General features: G+C 36.7%; 1 long non-coding RNA gene across 1 annotated transcript in view; it reads right to left on the bottom strand.

Annotated features, from left to right (window-relative positions):
- Window positions 1-1,127: 1,127 nt before the first annotated feature.
- The window catches only part of LOC310895903, a 105,651-nt gene continuing 85,808 nt past the window's right edge, over window positions 1,128-20,970 (bottom strand). The window contains exon 4 of the long non-coding RNA XR_014581039.1: window positions 1,128-2,708. This is a non-coding gene — a long non-coding RNA (uncharacterized lncRNA). The remainder of the gene's footprint in view (window positions 2,709-20,970) is intronic.

The following is a 20,970-nucleotide window of genomic DNA, read 5'->3' as shown; positions in this document are numbered from 1 at the left end:
TGAAAACCATGTTATTTCTCTCTGCTCCAGATGCAGTTGCTGTTCATATGTGAATCCTGCCTATTCTGCTTAAGTCCCAATGAGCTGGATTTGCCAAAATATTTCAGCTCACCCCCATGTCCCCTTACTTTAGAAGATTGAAAGTGCTCAAATGAGCATTTCTGCTAGCATGTTAAAGTGGAGGTAATAACATTTGAGAAAGGGGCACTGATGATCAGCTGGATGGCTAATATATGGCAACCTTCTTTATGGACATATCTGTTTGAATAGTCCACATCTGTATACACTGTTAATGATGGCTTCCAACTCTTATGTACACTTCAGCACATTGGTACAAAGTAATTTGGTGTTCCATAATGAAAAATGTACTTACTCTTTTCCAATAGTGGTTAAAATTTGCTTCATTTAAAATCAAACAGCAGTAAAGTATTACAACATTTAATGCATAAGAACTAGAATTAGAACTGATATATAAAAAAAATGCAGAACACACTTCTTTGGGTTTGCATGACAAAGTGAAACATTTCTTTCCAAAATTTAGAAGTGTAGGCTTCTTTTTTCTTGCTTATATTCTTTTAAAGTTCGTGTGAAGAAATTATATTTCCCAGCAGCTGGCATAGTCCTTTGAGAATTGGGAATTCAGGGTTCAATTCTAGATGCAGTAGTTGACCTAGTCTGGGATTTGGGCCAAGTGACCTAATATTTCTTTGCCTGTTCCACAGCTTTAAAATCTTCAATACACTTTATTCATTCAGAGAGAAGATGATAGGACTTATCTGAGAAAGCAGATGCTGCTTGTACTATTTTCCTTCTCAAACACAGCAGTAAGCACCACTCCTTACTGAAATCTTAATTTCAGTTCACCAGTGCCATCCACCATCTCCAGCTATGCTGCTACCCTAGTCTCCTAGATCACCACTAATGCATGTTTGTTATTTTTTAGGACCTTGTCCTCAATTAGATGAACATGAATAAAATTCCTTACACTGATTTTATCTGGTTCACCTTTTGGTTTCTGTGACCTCAAACTACCTGTCTGAACTTGGAAAAACAAAGGATAACTGAAAATAAGAGAGAGAAAATCAGTGTAGGAAGCAGTGATACAACTGAGACCACGATAATACATACATTTTTACTGCTTTTATTATGATCAAAATTTTATTATGAACCAAAGTTTTATAATTGAAATTATTAATAACACTTCAATACCATTACTCTTAACACCTATAACCAGACCTAGAAAACATACTATGTGACAGTAGCAATATAAGAACCTTTACTTATATTTTATTGATGTGACTTTGTTTGTTAAAAGATTGTCTTAAAATTGTTTCTACAGTAATAAATAACTGACTTTAGTTTCCTGAGTTTATTCATTTTATAAAATGTAACTCTAATCCCCATTAAACATAAATAAGCAAAATTATGTTGACAAAAATTATCTTAAACAAGACACATAGAATCAATTACATGACATACTGCAGATGTTTTATATTTACAGAATGGTCTATTCAACTTTATAGAGGTTAAGGACTATTTTTCTCAGGAACAAAGGTGGAACATTTTACTGGGTCCAGTATTGTTCAACTTATTCATCAGTGACCTAGACAATGGAACAGAGTGTAACCTCAGCAAGTTTGCTGATGACACAAAGCTGTGAGGAGTGGCTGGTACCCCAGAGGGCTGTGCTGCCTTTCAGAGGGACCTGGACAGGCTGGAGGGTTGGGCAGAGAGGAACCTCATGAAGTTCAACAAAGGCAAGTGCTGGGTCCTGCACCTAGGGAGGAATAACCCCAGGCACCAGTACAGGCTGGGGGCTGATCTGCTGGAGAGCAGCTCTGCAGAGAGCGACGTGGGAGTCTTGGTGGGCAGCAGGCTAGCCACAAGTCAGCATTGTGGCCTTGTGGCCAAGAAGGCCAAGGGTATCCTGGGCTGCATTTGGAAGAGTGTTGCCAGCAGGTCGAGGGAGGTGATCCTGCCCCTCTACTCAGCCCTGGTGAGGCCAGACATGGAGTATTGTGTCCAGTTCTGGGCTCCCCAGTACAAGAGGGACATGGAAGTACTGGAGCGAGTCCAGAGGAGGGCTACAAAGACGATGAGAGGACTGGAACACGTGTTGTACTAGGAAAGGGTTGTTAGGCATTGGAATAGGCTGCCCAGGGAAATGACTGAGTCACCATCCCTGGAGGTCTTTAAAAGACATTTAGATGTAGAGCTTAGTGATATGGTTTAGTGTAGGGCTTGTTAGTGTTAGGACAGAGGTTGGACTAGATGATCTTGGAGGTCTCTTCCAACGTAGGTGATTCATTCTGTGATTCTGTGACAGGCTGAGAGAGCTGGGTTTGTTTAGCCTGGAAAAGAGAAGACTGAGGGGAAACCTTATCAAAGTGTATAAATATCTGAGGGGAGGTTGCCAAGAGGATTGGGCTGATCTCTTTTCAGTTGTACCCAGCGACAGAACAAGAGGCAACGGGCACAAACTGAAGCACAGGAGGTTTCACCTGAATATGAGAGGGCATTTCTTTACTGTGAGGGTGACAGAGCACTGGAACAGGTTGCCCAGAGAGGTTGTGGAGTCTTCTTCTGGAAATATTCAAAATCTGCCTGGATGCCATCCTGCGCAATGTGCTCTAGGTGATCCTGCTCAGCAGGGGCACTGAACTAGATGATCTTCAGAGGTCCCTTTGAACTTCAGCCTTTCTGTGATTCTGTGAATAAAACTATGTTCCAGTAAATAGAGGTATGGAAAAGCCAAAAAAAAATAAATGTAAATCTCCCTTCTCTTTTACATTATGATGAAATCTTTATATGAATAGACTGCATCCAACATCCAAGCCTGGTAAAATTGTAACTATGAATGAAAAAACTGCACTTTTTCTGTTACAGTGAAAAATAACACTGAAGTATATTAACAGCTTTTCAGAATAACAGTGGCCAATGAATACATGCATTTAATATAATGCAAGTAAATGTTGACAGTGTTCATAATAATGAAAGTTTTCTAAAAACTCCCCACCTACAAGAACAAGTAGAATTTCTTGATTTTTTGGTGGTCCTTTAGGGACCAAGGAGTTGGACTCGATGATCCTTGCAGGTCCCTTCCAACTCAGATACTTTATGACTCCATGATTCTTTTGCCAATACCTCCTGTGTTGTTTGGATATAAGGTTGGAAAATTAGTGGGTCATAATGCCATGTTCCCTGTTGTTATAAGCAACTAAAACCTGTTTATAAATGTTGCAAGGCTCATTATAGAACAGGTTAAAATTTCTCATCTCCTGTTTCTGTTTGAAGGCTGTTTCAGAACTCATTCTTCCTGTGATTAGAAATCTTCTAATTTCCATTTTAAAAGTATTTGTGACCATTTTACACATTTTTATTACTGTGCCAACAGTATCTTTTAGCTTAATAGCTCTTATTTCTCCCTGATGGTTTTCACCATATGTGCTTACAGATATTTGTGATTTTTCATACATATTATCTCCACATTTGTTTTGCAGATATGCATAAAGGTTATTTTCCAAGTTCATTCTAGTTTAAATTCACAATTTTTGAACTGGATCCAGTATTACAGGGGAGAATTTTCTAGCACCTTATATAATGGCATCAACACTTCTCTATTTCTATCACTTTGCCTGAAGCACACTAGGATTATTTTTGCCTGCTTATAGTCATGTGACATTACTTGATTGAATAAGGATATTCAGGTCTTTTTTGCCTTTTGTTATTTCAAGTAGATGAAACCTTACTTTATAGAGGAATTTATTTTAGATCCTAGCTTTTGATGTTAAAATTACAACCCATCTCTTGTTCTTCTCTGGGACTACTGTGGTTACTGACAGAAGTGACAGTCATGAGTGATAGGCCTTAAGTAATGGCCCTTACTCAGATGTATGAGGTAATCAAAGTAACCAATGTGATGTCAGTGATGGAGGTGCCTCAGATAACCGAGATGACCTGTGCAACACAAATTGACCTCTCGCTGTGTTTTGAAGAACCACCTAGCACAAATATCTGTGTTTTTCATAGGTAGGCCCAGTTAGTTTATTAGCCATGTGCACAAACTCTTTTATATAGAATAAATAAAATTAGCCACAGAGTGGAACTTTGAGAAAATTTGTCACAAAGCTCATTCCATCCCAGAAGTTATTATAAGCAATATTTCTGTGTCTTTCAGCCATTCTAGTTTTGTTCATCTTCAGTTCTTCCAATAATGTCCATACTATTCCATGATAATTTCACATACCGTGCCATACAAAAGGTTTGTTTCCTCATCTTAAACATACCCTGAAAACTGGATTCATTTTGGGTCTTAAGTACAAAGCTGTATGCTATCTACATCTTTTAAATGTGTTGAGGAAGGATACATGCATACATCACCAATATCATCCCAAATGTTTTGTTTACAGACATGTTCAGGTGCCCTTAGTAGTTGCTGTTTGAGATCTCTGGTTTGAGATTATCAGCTAATTTAATTAGCTAGGATGTAAACATGTATGTTTCGGCTGATCAGATTTACTCCCTTTATAGTCACTGAGAGAAACTGACACACTTACGATGTTTAATCTCTGTGTAAACTAACTTTAAAATAGACCAGATGACTTATACCCTTACATCCCTCCATTGGCTATAAAGAGAGAATGACTAGCTAAGGTGTAGGTATCTCCATTTGTTTAAAGTTAGTAGTGGTGACTTACAGGATATTTAGGATCTCTCAGTCATCTAAATAGGATGAGTTTTCCTGCATTGTTCTACTGCTCTTCTGAATTGTATCCTAAATTACACCAACCCAACCAGACAACCCAAGTGTCCTCAACCTCTCCACATAGGACATGCCTTCCAGCCCTCTTACCAGCTTAGTTGCCGTCTTCTGTATGCATTCAAGGATCTTAACATCCTTTTTATATTGTGGAGCCCAGAACTGCACAAAATACTCAACAAGAGTACTAAATGTAGCATTGTAATCCCCTCTTTTGACTGGGTGTTGAAGCACTGATTTAATGTACCTCAAAATGTAGTTTTCTGTTTTGGCTGCTAGGGCACACTGCTGACTCATATTGAGCCTACTGTCAACCAGGGAATAATTACAAAATTATGTCCACAGTTGATTCCATCCTTGTTTTATGGGCAGAACAGACCACCCTTACACATAACTCTCCCTTTATACTCAACTCACATACTAATAATATATAGGTTTATATGTGTAATTATGTACAACAAGAGAGGATTAGTTGATATCTCCAAATCAATGACAACGAAAGAGATGAAGATAGACCCTCACTCTTAATTAAATTTTGTAACTGTTGAAATTGACAGGTTTACATTAACAGAAGATGGGTATAGTAGATGAATGATTAGCTCTTCTGTCAATAACAACACATTATGTGATGTTTACCAAATAATTTTTCATTAAGTTTTACTGGGTAGTTAGAGGTAAATGAGAGAAAGTTTGGGAATTATAAAGAACAATTAAGGATTTTTATACAATAAAAGCTGAGGTTTTTCAAAGCTTGTAGAAAGAATTCAATAATAAATACTTGTAAATTGATCTTTGTAAATATATAAAATTAAGGTAAGACCTTCTTTAATATTGATTTCATAGCTTTTAGAACTTAACCTGTTTGATATTTTGGAGGTATATTTTTATAAGAGGACAAGAAAATAAAGAAAACAAACTGAAAGAGATATCCATGGGGCTGCTCATACACCTGTGAGTGCGGGGCATGAGAATCTTATAAAATATGCTGTATTATGTTCATAGGAACAAGATGGTAGCTGATACGGTTTTCAGACAGTTTTGAAATAGCTGATATTTTATTCCCCAATGTTCCATTTGTTCTAGAATTACATTTTCTAAGACAATCTTCTCCACTTCTCAGCCCTGTGAGTTGATCATACCCAATCTTTTGCACAGAAGTGGTGAATACCATTTTTTATTTTATATTTTATTTTATTTTATTTTATTTATTTTATTTTATTTTTATTTTATTTTAAAGTTTTTTACTTTGTATTCAGCTTACCTTGAATTTTCCAGAAGTGAAGTGGGTAAACTTGTTACACGCTGCATTCTTTGCATGGGAAGCTTTTCATGGCAGAAATATTTTACTTTATTGACACAGTGCATATTGTATGCAACACAGTATTATTATCCTTCTTTCTGCCTGTTGTTGTTTGTTTGTTTATTTTGTTGTTTGTTCTATAAAACATGAAGTGTTTTTTGAAACAGTGTAATTACTTAATTACTGTTGCATTCTTTTACACCAGCATAGAAAACTGCAATGTACATAGAGTAAATGAGTGTTATCTATTCTATATATATCTATATATATATCTATATGTTATCTACATAGAGATAATATCTTTTACTGACTTTAGAAATTTGAGTCAAAGACCTGACTTTTCTTTGAAACTGGAAAACCAAACAAGGAAACAGTTAAAACAAAAATAAAACACATTCTAGTCCTTGCTCAATACTAAATATACTATGTTACAGAATCAAATAAAATTTCTTGCTTGTCATTTTTGAAATGCAAATATTACATTTTAAATTATCTTTGAACTTGGGAATAGGTGCTGTTCCTGCAGGTGGGAAGGATCTAGGTATCACTGGAATGCTGAAGATGAAACTTTCCAGACATACTACTGTCAGGCAGATTAATATTTGACCTGAAACCTTCACAGTATTCATTTCACTTCCTGCAGACCCTGTAGTATCAATGATTATGTTGAGATATCTTAACCTGAGATGTCTGGCTGGTCTGTTGAAGTGAAAACTCTCTGGGAAAAAAAAGAAAATCAAAGCAGCTACTGTATCTTGCATGGAAAACAGATTTAAGGAAGGAAATTAAATAATTTATCTTGAAATTTTATCTTGATAGCTACATCAGAATAAGCATGGAAAACTTAGACATGATCAGAGATATAATGACCTCTGGGCTTCTTTAGTGTTTATTGCTCCACAAGAGCTTACTCAGGAAACACCAGAAACACTAAAATTTTTTCAACTCCAATAAAAAATGCAGTCTCTGTTTAAATTAGAAGGCAGAAAAAGACTGTGGTGTGCAACTACATATGCCCTGTTTCTTCTATAGAGTAGAAGAATTACACTATATTGAGAGATTTGCTTTTTTTTTTTTTTCCCCTATTTATTATGCAGTTATCACATTCTCAAGGGTTTTTCTTGTTTCATAAGTCCAAAATTCAATGCCATATGTAGATACACCTTATATTTCATTTTCCATAATGAAGTATCAAAAATCTATAAAGGATGTCACATTAGGACCCTCCTTGGTTATGCTTGTACTTGCTAAAGACATTTTTGTGTAGCCTTCTTGGACCACAGAAGTTATGATTTTACATGTTACAAAACATTTTGTATAATCTATGAATGTAGAAACTAAATAATGATAGACTAAATTCTTTCTGCCATGTGCTACTGTTATTTATTAGAGGTGGTGGAATTGTCTTTTTCTCCAAGATGTATTTAAGTCTGTCTTTCAAAAATTAGATCTCTACTTTAACGAAGATTTGTATTCAAGCAAATTCAGTTTGCCAGCAAAGCTGTTCTGGAATAAATTTTCTTTTCCTTTTTTTTTTTCACTTTTTGCTATTCAATTAAACAGATTACAGAACAGCAATGTAGAATAGGACCTGATAATAACTGAAAGCTAGTCCAAAATATGCTTTTGGACTCCTGTACTTATGTCCCTAACTTAAAAGCTTTAATACTTTCTTCACAGAAATGTTACAGTCTATTCAACAGATCTTTCAGCCATTTTACAAGAATTATCTTATACTGTACATATATACAGCCTTACAAATGAGGTTAAAAATCTATATCTACTAAAAATAGTTAACTGCTCTAGGGCCCATTCTCTGACCAGCTGGCACAGTCTGGTTATGTCCATATTGTTGAACTCTCTTTACTTTTAGAGCAAGGTAGCTTCATCCAAAATGTTTATCAGGAGTGATCTTTATCTGGGTAACCCCGGAGTATGCCTGGAATCATCTGTGAGAGCTCCAGCTGACCAAAACTATGTGAAGGACTACTCTAGCAATAAAGAAAATGCAGATGACTGAGTCCCGGTGTCTGTGCCTGTGCTCTCACACTGCTTAGTAAGGAAATTTAGGTAAAAAGAATGATATTTGTGAGAAAAACTTTTGAATCTAACAAAGATTTCATTTAGACATGTTCAGACTTTCAACAGGGGTAAGAAATTGACTTTCCCTGCGGTGAGAACTGTGACTCTCCGTAAGTGATTTCAGCAAGTCTGAAATAAAATAATATCTGCTATTGTGTAAAGACTTTTAAAATTGTAGTTGATATGTCAGCATGCATTATGGCTGCCCCTAAAAATTGCTGCATGACGTTCCAAGCAGTGGAACAGATATAAAGATTTGTTTGATGAATCAGTTCTTAAATGTTTCTTGCTAGGAAACTATTTATTTTCAGTGGTCCATCCAATTTATATCCTCCAAACAGGACTTAATTATGAGGTAAATGGTGTATAGTCTTTATCCCAGAATGCACAAAGACAAGAGTTACTTGCATCACATCAAATAAATAAATAAACAAAATCCTGTATCCTGTATACAAACTATCCCTGTATCCCTGTATTTGTTCTAATAAAAGCCCAGGAGAGTAGAGGTGACTGATTAAGTTTAAAACCAGCCAGCTACAGGGGTAATGTCAACAGCTACGAACTACTAGAATACATCTAAATCTTAAAATATGGAAGATGAAAAAAAAAGAAAGTTTAAAAACTAGAAATGAATAAAAAGTGAGGTGATGAAGAACCCTGCAGCACCCCCTGCTAGACCAGTCTTTATTTTTGCTTGTCCTTAGGTTCAAATGAAATGACAGTGGGCATTGTACATGAGAAGCCTCTCTTCTCTCTCCCCCACTTCACACCTGTCTACAGCTGTGCCTGCCTCCAGTTTTGCTTAAAATGAATGCCACCAGTTTTATTCAAACTAAATAAAAGGATTCAGGCCCACATATTTTCTCTCATTGACTGACAGAAAATTAAATACTCACTGGTGGGAATAGTCCTATTCTGACATGTGCAACAAAGGAGGTCTGATTATCTCGTGTTCGACTTAACAGAGGGGAATCCAAGAAGTAGCAAACTTTAGTACTTTGGACACAGAAAATTCTGTATAAGAAAGAAGAGGAATATCATAGCAAATAATCCTGATCTGGAGAGGTGACAAACTGTAGTTGCAGGTTTTCTCTTTTTAAGTGAATGTAATTTCATTTAAATTGTTTTCTAAATTTTTCAACATTGGTTGCCCAAATATAAATAATAAACCCACTTAGAAAAAAAACAAAACAAAACAAACAAAAAAAAACAGTCTTGAAATTATATCTCCCATAGCAATATAATAAAAAATATAATAAAAATACTCATGTTTAATCTGTCTCTCACCTCTAAACAGTACCCTGACTTTTGACTTTGTGCCATAGTTCTTTTGTTGCACTGAATTGTAAATGAAGGTGAAATTTGCTAATGTAATTAATCTAGGAGAAAAAAAAAAAAGACCTATTTGGATGAGAACACTTAGTTACAAAATGTTCACAGAAAGAATTTCTTTTTTACTTTAAATATATGTATCTAAAAGGAATGAATCATTGGACAGCATGCACAAAAAATAGTTGCATACAGATCTTTTAGCAACATCCAGAATAATTGATGATATCAAGTATTTTTGATTTTTGTCTCTGTGGAAGAAAACAACCTTGTTGGCTGTGCCATAGAAACATAAAATAATATACCTGAAAATCAGGTGATGAATTTGGTTTAATTTAGGGAGCATCTAAATTTTGGTTGCTGAGATTTAACAATATGGAAGACTGTAAGTCGTTTTTTTTGTTTGTTTGGTTGTTGTTTTTTTTTTTTTTAATCAGTTCCCCCTAGAGACTCAAGATCAAATTTGCAGTGGCCTGTGTCATCTCAGGTACATAAGCAACAGGGAGGAAAGAAAATAACCACATGCAAAGACAGAAAAATCTCACAAGTAGTAAAACTTTAATCTGTATTCAATTTTATGCACGATTCAGCTGAGACTTAGTATGACAAGTACTACAGGTTAGGACAAGCTGACTGCATCAGTCCATCTAATAAACAATAGACCATAATGAGCTGAAGACCAAAATTAAACAATTTGTAAACTTCATGGGACTAACTCTGTTTCTGAGAAGAGTCCTTAATTAACCGTGTACATATTTTTGACTGCCTCTCCTTTTAAGCAATATAAGATTGCATACTTGTTCTCTCTCTTTCCTCTCATTTTACACACACAAGCATGCATGCAGTGTGAGCCAAGGCACATGAAAGTTGTCTGGGCGATTGCAAAGGCTTTTTCAGATTAAATGACTATTCCTAGATCAATGTGTTTTTTTCTTGTGGATCCCTTTTACACTGGCTTTTTCATCCTCTTTTATTAATTGAATGATGACAGGCCAATGGGGCAATCTTTGCATGTGAAATTGATTAAGTGAAGCAGTGCAAAGAAGGAAAATAGTAACTAAGGAAGAAACAAAGTTCATAATTATGAACTAGTGCTCTGTTGCAGAGCTTTAAGGACTGAATGGAACACACATTGGAATATGATTGTAGTTATAAACTGAGGAAAGAATTTTTAAATCAAATTGTAGAGGAATAAAAGTCTATGTAAAAAGATACTCTTGCAGTTTCATAGAAGAATTTTTGCCTAATCCAAGAAAGACCCTACACAGAAATCCAAGTGAAAATTCACAACACTCAAGACAGGAATTACTTTAAAGAAGTCTTCCCATGCAAAATGGCTATTTGGAATTACGTCACTGGAAGTCCATGGTCATAGCAAAAGTACATCAAAACTCAGACAGGTTGTCCCACTGTGGAGAAGTAATAGACATCTAATCACACAGCCTTTAAACAACCTTCCTCTGTCCGCTTCACACTGCAGCTTTTACAAACTGCACTTCTGCCCCCTAAAACCCACATTCAGTGTGCAAGGGCACCAAGCTGTAATCAAGGTTCACCCCACTGCTTGACTGCTGCTCCCTGGAACCCATAGGAATCTTCTTGGCAATAGTAAGGGACCAGACCCACCAGTTCAGTATTCTCTGAGTATTCATGTGGCTAAAGATTTTAAAATAATGTAAGTAGGTTCAGTTCATGAGCTCAAGGGAAACTGCAAAAGGCTAGACTATATCAAATAAAATGCGGTGATATTATGATTTAAAACATTGTTTGATACCCACATAAAATTAAAAAGTATTCTTGGCCCTGTCCGTAATAAGTGGAAGTTTGTGTAATACGTCTTACCTTAGAATTAGATTCTTCACTGGACAAAAGCTTTTAGATATTGAAATAGCAATATATTCAATCTCTTAAATGTGGTTGACAGATAAAAAACGTACAGAGGGTTATCATGAAAGACACTGGCTTTAGATGCGTAGTAACTTCTGTTACAAGGTGGGGGTTTTTTTGGCACCTTTCTGAATAACAGCTTTATAAAAACTACATTAAAGAAATCAGACATATGAAAAATATCTGAAGATTTATAACAAAAAAATCGTATAGCCTCAGCAACACCTCTTCCAATCTTGTAATAAAATTTTGCTGATTAATCGTTCACTGAAAAATGTGGCTGGAACATATCCATTCTAAGATTCCTACTTCAAAAGAAAAAGAAATTAAAAATTTAAATAAAGTGTATATATAAATTTTGAAATAAAATATTATAGCACATGCAATGGAAGAAGAAAAGCTTGGATTTTGAAGTCATACATAGGTCAAAAAAAGATATCAGAAATCTCCATAATAGTTTATTTTTACAGAATAAATTGTTTTCAGATTTTCTTTATTGATTTCCACAGATGAAAGGTGTCAAAAAGCTTAGATGGAAAGATACCAGATTAGTGTCTGGGGTGGGGGAAGAATCAGAGTCTTCTGAATCGGTGCCCAAAAAATTGCTAAAAGACATCATATTGGTCCCAAAACCAAAAACACAGCTTTTCAGCTGCTACTCCACAAGTTCTACATGTGCCATATTGGCCAGGAAACAAAACAGTTTCTCAGCTGTTATTCCAATTCTCCATACTAAGCACATACAAAAGAAATGTAAATAATATTTTTTTTTTCAGTGCTGAATTAGTGCAATTGAGGAAAAAACACTTAGGAGTAAAAGTGTAAAGACCTAAAAGAAAGTGGGCACATGATTAGGAGCAACTCTTTGGAAACGTATGATCCCATCACCAACTTTTTCCATTGTAGACTGTGTATTGCAAGGATTAATTAAAAACTGAGCAGTAGATGTTTCTGGTGCAATTAGGAGCTTACACTGTTGATGGAACAAGAGAGATCAGAATAGTTCAAAAGCGAAGAGTGAAGACGACTGAGGAGAAAAGTGCCCCAGATTGAAATGAGCCATGGAACTGTGGGGATGGAGAAAACAGGAGAATATGCTCTGTCTTGCCACTGTCGCTCCAGGCCCTTTCTCCTAGGCACAGCATTTTCAGAACAGATGCAAATTTAGAAGAAAATGTAAACATAACATAAAAAGGGACACTGGACTTTGGAGAATTACTTTAGACAACGAACAAAGGGAAGAACCACTGTTCCTGTGCAACCTCAGCCTACGTTTTCTTGAACATTTGTGTGGCCTTAATGGAGTGTACTTTCCAAAATGAGCAGGGCTGTTATTTACTCTCTTGGATGTTTTTCTCCCTTCTCAGCTCCTGTCATCATAACCTACACCATTCTTTGCATTGGCAAGACACTTTCTGAACTCTTACATAAACAATTATGTATCATAGTCCAACGTTTGCTCATAGTTATCCTTTTTTTTTCTTTTTTTTTCCTGCCCTTTTTTTTTTTTTGGTAGGTTGGTAAGAGTTGGTAAGTTAGTTCAGCTCAGAACTGGTGAGAGATGGCTGTATCTGGCCAGGACCAAGAAGAAGAGGAGAAAGGAAGACAGAAGCCCAAACTCCTTGTTTCAGAGAACATGAGCTGTTAGATTAGATCACCATGACTCTTGAAGTTGCAGTCTTACTACACCAATATAAAAGGGTTCAGTTCAAATCCTTACTTCTCCAGACAGAGGAAAGACTGACAGTAGGTTTGAGCATTGTCTTGGATTCAACTTTGAGCATGTATCACCTAAAGGCTGTGCTATGAAAATTTACTTTTCCAGTGATTAGAGACACCTTAAAGCTATTAACTTCTGCAAGTCTACTTATAGGCTGGTCTCAAAGTGCATCTAATAAGGAGTTTAGTAACAATAGCTGGAATGTGAATTTAAAGTCTAATCTATTTTAAATCTATAAGGAGCCTACGTTTCATAGAAAAATATCATTAGTAATAGGTTATGTTATGTATATTAACCTGTATATTATTAAAGGACATTAATATATAAAAGTGTTCTTGCAGGATATTGATATTAATACTTATTCAATTACAACAAAACTGCTTTCAATATGATAGTCAAAGTGAAATTAAGTGATATTGTCAAAAGATTTAACATATTTTGGCAGAAAATTAGAAAATCTTATGTGCATGTGTGTTACTGATATGAGAAGTCCAAATTTTGAATGTATTTTTGAAAGTATCAGGTGATATTACCTCTCCTGACAAACCTTGCTGAATTATTCTGGCCTTTCTTCTTCTTCATTTTTATGAAATCCTCAATCATGTTACGAACAGCAGAACTATGCTTCGTCCATCAGCAAATAATTAAACTTAGAGGCAGTTAGATGGGAAGACATGTTAAAACTTATTCTATATTTGTTCTGTGTCTTGTTGGCTTGATGGATAGTAAGAGATGAGCTTCTCTCTGCTTTTTAGTTGGGACATCACTTATTTTAAGAAAAAGAAGATAGAGACCTTCCAGTGAACTAGCAATCTTGGAAATACCTTTGATGGCCAGTGAAAGTCTACAGCGAAAGACATTTCATAAGATTAGGAGGAATTCAAATGTATTACTCTGCTGTGTTCAAGACTCAGTGTGTTCTACCCAACCTCTATTTTAAATGCAACATAAAATAAAGGAATATCAGCTAAAGGAATAGTAAGCCATAGAGAAGAGATTAATTGGTGTCAAGTAGGGACTCATAAAGGACCAGCTGATGCTAGAAGAATTAGGCTGCAGGAAACATTTTATAGTTGTCTTTCCCTCTGAAAGCATGGTATTGTTGTTCAACAGACTAGTGCCTTTCCTTCTGTCATCCTCTATGAAGATTTTAGCTGGGGAAAAAGTGGATAATTAGCATTCCATTTGGATGCCTGCAGACCAGCAGTCTAGAATATTAAATAGCTTTGCAAAACAGGAATTGTTTGAAGCGATTCACAATCCTTTATCTAAGGTATCTGAAATGCAGGCTTATATATTTCTTTTAAAAAAAGTCTTTGCTCATAACCCCACATCTGCTTTTGACATTTGAAACTAATCCCCTTGATATTTGACAACAAATTCCTAAACTGGATGTGTGGAGGGAGGAGATGATAAAAGTGCTTCTGCACATGTTATAACAAGTATCCCATGTCATTTGGGATCTATCTGAGCACCGTGCTGAAGGTATGGAAATACAGGATATTAGTAATGCCAAGAATCAAACGTGCTGACAATAACAGGTTTCCTTGTCTGATTCCATGTTTATGGATGGGCACAATGCTCCCTTTAAAGCATTCATCATTGTATTTAAAGATTTTTTTCTAACTATTTTTCTCACCAGATGTAAGGCATACACATTTCCTCACTTATTCATGCATTATTATATCTCCTACATCAAAAACTTTATTCTGGTATTAAACAGTGAATTGTATGGGCCATAAAAAAATATACAATGTTTCTTGGAAGTATTGATCTTGGAAAGCAGAAAATATCAGGAAATGGATCTCAAGGACAAATTAAGCAAACAGCTGCCTAGTGTGCCTACTGCAAGGTGGTTGCCCAAATAATGCGGTGGAGAACTGCTAGCAGAGGCTCCTTTATATCTACTCTGTAGAAGTGAATCACAACTGAGGAACAGAAAAAAAAAAAAGTAGAAACTAGAATAAAACTAGAATAGCTGTCTTCCTTGCTTTTCTTCCTAAAAGTGTGATGATGATCCAGGTGGCTGTTTTGGAGGTAGGCAGAAGGCACTTATGATCAGCAACTGCAGCTTTCTCTGCCTTTCTCCTGCCTGTCCACCCAGGCCTTGAAGGGATCAGTTGCAGCAGGACCAGGTGAGTGACCAAGTCCTTTACAACATAGTGCTTAGCAGGTACCAATGAGCATCATGGACAGAAGAAAATTTTGCCCTCCATATTTTTCTAAACTTCAGTTCACATACAGAAATTACTTTGGTCTGTAAAGCATGCCCAACTTTCATTTATGAACAGCACTCGAAAAGATGATGTTATTTCTTTCTTTCCCTTTCTTTCATATAGTCAGGATTTCCTCTCCTAGTCCTTTTTTACCTCCAAAACCCTGGAGCCTGTGCAGACACCTCTCAGCATTACTTGTGCCAAGGTTCTGAGGACACCACCAGCCCCCAGTGGCCCTCACCGGCCCCCGGGCTAACCCCCACTCTGCCCACAGCCCAAGACTTCATTTCAGACCCTGGTGCCATCAGCCCCCACCACTGTGAGACTGCATCAAGGCCAGTCTCAAGCAGTTCTTCTCTGCCTGACCATAGACTCCACCAAGCTAGGCCCACCTGCAGGCCCACATGATCAGGGGAGACCTTATTGCTCTCTACAACTACCTGAAAAGGAAGTTGTGGGGACCTGGGGCCAGCCTCTTCTCGCAGATATCTAGTAATAGGACTAGTGATAGGGATAACTAGTGATAGGAACTGCCTCAAGTTGCACCAGGGGAGGTTTAGGTTGGAAATTAGGAGACATTATTTCTCAGAAAGAGTAGTCAGGCATTGGTAGGGGTTGCCAAGGGAGGTGGTGGAGTCACCATCTCTGGGGATGTTCAAGGAAAAGTTGGACGTGGTGCTTAGGGACATAGTTTAGTGGGTGACATTGGTTGGACCAGATGATCTTGGAGGTCTTTTCAAACCTTAATATTTCTACAGTTCCATGACTCTATGGTGACCTGGCATTAGCCTGTCCTTGTCCCCAGGGTGCCTGCTGCCTGGTGCTGGAATTGCCCCAGTAGCCCTGGCTGCCGTGCTCCAGGCCAAGGCAATGGGTGGTCCCTATCTGCCAGGCCCTGCTCTGACATCCCCAGGTAGCCCCCTCTTCTCAGATCTACGAATGAGCCACTCCATACTATGCCCTGACAATTCTTAAATAATCTGGAAAAAAATATTCATTTTCCTAATACCTGCAGATTTTTCTGTCAAGAAACATTGATGTGTGCAGCAGAACAATAAAAATCCCACAGTAGTCTGCATTCATCCATCTGAAGGTCAAACTTGGAAAGAAACACTTGTGTCACAAAAATTACTATATCCTTTTTGGTGTCTTGGCTAAATGTACAAACATCCAAGATTAACAACCCTCCGTTTCTTTTGCTGTAGTAGTAGGAAGATTTTCCTTTTATTTCTGATGGAGAACATCATAAAAGAGAAAAACAGTTATCCCTCACATTGTTACAAAATTCAGGTGAGCAGGTGCCCTACGCATTCACAAAGGAACCCAGGATGGCTTCTTAACCCTGTTAGCAAATGATCTACTGTTATCCTTGTACTACTTGAATTCAGTCTTTGGGGAGATGATGTAACATAACCTTTTGGGAGCCATGTCCATATAGGTGAAGGATAAAAACAAAAACCTAACGTGGATTTACTAAGGGCAAATCATGCTTGACCATTCTAATTGACTTCTTTAATGAGACAGACAGCTATGTAGATGAAAGGAGAGCAATAGATTTTTTTTATTATTTATTTATTTATTTATTTATTATGGGGGTAAGATACAACCAGGATATTTGAATCTGTAAGTGGTCAGAAAACCACCTAGATCTCCAGTCTCAAAGGATTGTGATCAATGCTATGAAGTACAAATGGCAACAAGTTTCTTCAGGGTCAATACTGAGGCCTTAATTAGTGAAGATATTAATTCCTTAACATCTTCATTAGTGACCTGGGCAATGGGATGGAGTGCACCCTCAGCAAGCTCAGTGTTGTAGGAGAAACAGAATATTCTGGAGAGTGGAACCGCAATTCAGAAAGACCCCAGAGGCTGGAGAATGGACTGACATGAACCTTATGAAGTTCAACCAATGTAAGTGCAAAGTCCTGCATCTGGAACAGAATAACTCCATGCAACAGTACAGTCTGGGAAACAGCGACCTACAAAGCAGCTTTGTAGAAAAGAGCCTGAGCTCTTTATCCTATTCAATACTTGTGAGAGAGTATCTGCAATACTACACACAGTTTTGGGCTGCTGGCTACAAGGAAGACATAAGCATACTGGAGTGACTGAATTCAGTGAAAGATGTGAGTGGCTGATGAGAGAACTGGTTTTGTTGAGCCCAGAAAAAAAGGCTAAGAATGGATCATTTTCCTGCCTTAAACTGTCAAAGGGCTGCTATAGAAGAGATGGAGTCAGAATCTTCTTGAGATGCACAATTGAAGTAGGAAAGGAAGGGATGGGAAAACAAGGAAAATTCTTTTGGGGTACTAAGAAAAGAAAGTGGATTTTTATGTCCAAGCTAGTCAACCCATGCCCACTGTACAGAAAACAAACAAATAAATAAATAAATAAAAACACAGTTCAGTTGACCTGCTGGGGACATCTGATTGAAGAGGAACTAACGTCTATAAGAAGTCCCTGTCCTTCACCATTGATAATGAAGGAGTCTAGACAGCGGTAGGCAAGTAGGATGCAGAAGTTGGTATTTGGTTAATTGCCTTACATGACAGAAACTAGCCCCTGTTCATACAATAGTGGTATGGCTGTAGATGTTAGAATAGTTGGAGCTATGGCCCTGCAATGCTTGTGAAACAGATGGTGGCTACCTTGTCCATTCCATCAGCAGCCACAGTCTTCCTTAGGTTTCTTTGGTCCAGCTCTGCTACCTCCACTCTTAGACTTATTGAAACCACCAGCTTTGGATAACTCTTTAAAGCTCTCTCTAGAGTCTCTGGGCTTCAAAACCTTTTCACATTACACTCTACATTTCACCCTACACCTGTTTTTAAGACAAAGAATGAAACTCTACTACTTTTTCCGGCTCTTAGAGAAGGACAGAGGCTAGTGCAAGAGGGAAAGGTTTGTGCTTTGTTTGTTTGTTTGTTTATAGTTGTTGTGTTTATGTTGTTGTTGTTTTTAATTCTATCTGGACATTGCTAACATTTTTAGTTGAGCTGAAAGGAAATGTGTCTTATAATAATTGTTTACAAAGATACAGTCACAGCTGCCTACAGCCATGGACTTGCCATCTCCAGTCTTCTTTTTATATATAAATGAAAATAAATAAAGACGAATAACTTGTAAAGAAGGAAGTGAAGAGCTAGAGGACCTGTCTCATTTCAGGTTCACAAACAGACTTTATACTGTCTAGACAAGTAGAAAATGTATATTCACCTTTCCTTTTTCCTTCTCTAACATCCATGTTTGGAGAGGGACATCCTGACTTTTTTTTTTTTCTGTGTGAAGTATGAAAACACTGCACAGAGCTTTTTGAAGGAGGCTAGAAGCAGGCTTTTTATCATTCAGAGCTCCCGAAAGGACCATTTGAACATAGTCTTCCTATCCAGAGAGGAAATAACCATGTCTGTGACTCAAATGGTCTCTGATTTCCAATCATTTTCCAGCATGGTAAACTATGACTCAGTTTCCATTTATAAAGTGAAATGGGTGCTTAAATAATCAACTGTAACAAGCCAGAAGTAGGAAATGAACCATCCTTCAAAACAATTCTGCTGTGTTTAGTTTGGACTTCATTCCATTGTTAAAGGATTTCCTTATGTGCAAGGTGTTAGAGATTGGCAGACTGAAGCCATTCTCGACACAATAGTTTCATTTCATACTGTGTGTGAATATATGATAACTATCAATATAAGTTCAAAAGATATCTGCTACTGATACCAGCTCTTCCAGTGCTTTAGAGGACTAAGAATTTCAGGGGCAGTGGAAGGCCATTACAATTCAATACAATTCATACCTCCTAAATTGCTCTAGTTTTCATTAAGTGCAAAAGCAGCCTGGCTTATTTAGCTTGGTTAACCCGAGGGCAATTTTGAAACTTATTTCTTACTGGAAAATATATCTTCAGCAAATATCATTATCTTCTGATTTCTCAACTGCAAGGGTAGATGAGGCTCAGCAAGGTAATATTAATGTTGGAACTTGTGTCTCTGAAGAATGTTCAAGACTTCAGATGGTTCAGGTAGAATGGAAATACATGCTTTGGGGTTAAAGTTAGATATCTAGTCATAAAGGGGGTGAAAAAATACACTTAGACACATTGCCTAAAAGCTGGTTCCTCATGTTCCCAGGAGGGAAACTTGGCTACCTCTTCTCAGCAATCTGTATGTACAAAAGATTGTCATTGGCTGCTGAATAAAATGGCTCATATGAAACTTGGTCAACGTGCACAGTGATAGAATCAAATTTGTTTCTTTGTACCCCCACTCTCCCACTCAGTCTTATTTATACATCAACACAAAACAGTGTTGGATGCTGAGCAAAATCTTGGATCTGGAAATCTCCAAATTTAGAATCTGAACTGGGACACAAATTCAAATTTATGATCTAGCTCATATGTCTTTAAAGTTCAAAACAATACTGTTCCCTGTAATCTCCCCCAGATTACTGAAGTGCCTCAAAAGTGAAGTGCTGCCAACCTAATAAGAAAGGTTTGGAAAATAATGGATTTGTCCTAAAAAACATTCGAGCTGTTTTTGTTGTTGCTGTTGTTGTTTTGGTTTTGTTTCTTGAAGGAATGTTGCATTTTTTTCTCTTTCCTCTCTGGTTTCTGAGTAATTTGCATTTCTTATTTCACAATTTCAGGCAATTCAGCCTCTAGGGTGTCAAAAACATCTTTTTAAACAAAAGTTGAAATTCTTCAACTTTTTCTTAATTTTAGCATCTGGGGTTTCAAGAAAAATAACAAATATCCTGAGAGTTGGCAAGTCTAAATTGGAAAATGGAATTTTGATATTCAGCCTCATTTCTTCTGTTAGTATTTGTTCCACAAACTTATTTGCAAAGACAATATTATTCTACATCATAGCCTGAACTCTGGATGAAAGACAAGCCAGGTGTTTTATAAAACAGCCCACACATTCCACCTTCACTTAAAGTTATCATTTTATTATTACATAATATTATCATATTATTATTCCTTAAAAAAAGGATATCCAATCTTTTAAAATATCTATCTTATATGTCACTTTATTTTAAAAATGTTAGCCAATTATGATATATTCAGGAACATTAGCTGAAGGATTCTGTCTTCACACATGTGAATGAACTCAGCTTTGTCAGTAATAATAATAATAATAATAATAATAACAATACTGTCCACGTGGACAGAGTATTTTAGATAATTTCTGAACTTCTTCCCAATCCATTTAGCTATAGATTTGGTGATAATGATTATACAATAAACAGTGATGTTCAGAGTGATTATTAAGTCATATCATCTGTTTCTCCTCTAGAAAATTATTTACCTTCATTTGCAATAAGCAATTGTCCATCGAGATGAATTCTTCTAGCTTGATTTGCTGTGCCAGGCTACTTTTCTGTGATTTCCCTTTTTGGCATTTTTATTTTTTTTTATCTTTTTCTTTAACTGTCATTTGCCTTCTCCTGTATTTTAAATCTATCATGCTTCATGACAGACAGACTTGTAATTTGGACTCTAATCATTTCTGATTCTCATGTTTTGACAGACACAGACTTGTCTTTCTGCACCTCCTTCCACACTTCCCCCCTTTATTCTGTATTCGTTTGTGGCACACAATGCTCTCTACTTAACTCTTTCCTTTTCGTCTTCTACTTTCATACAACACATGCAGCATAAGTAGACATGGCTTAAATT

This window comes from Anser anser (assembly GCF_964211835.1).
Source record: "Anser anser genome assembly, chromosome: 3".
Classification (NCBI taxonomy): Eukaryota; Metazoa; Chordata; class Aves; order Anseriformes; family Anatidae; genus Anser; species Anser anser.
Note: the sequence above shows the minus strand (reverse complement) of the source record. Positions and strands in the feature narration are given on the sequence as shown.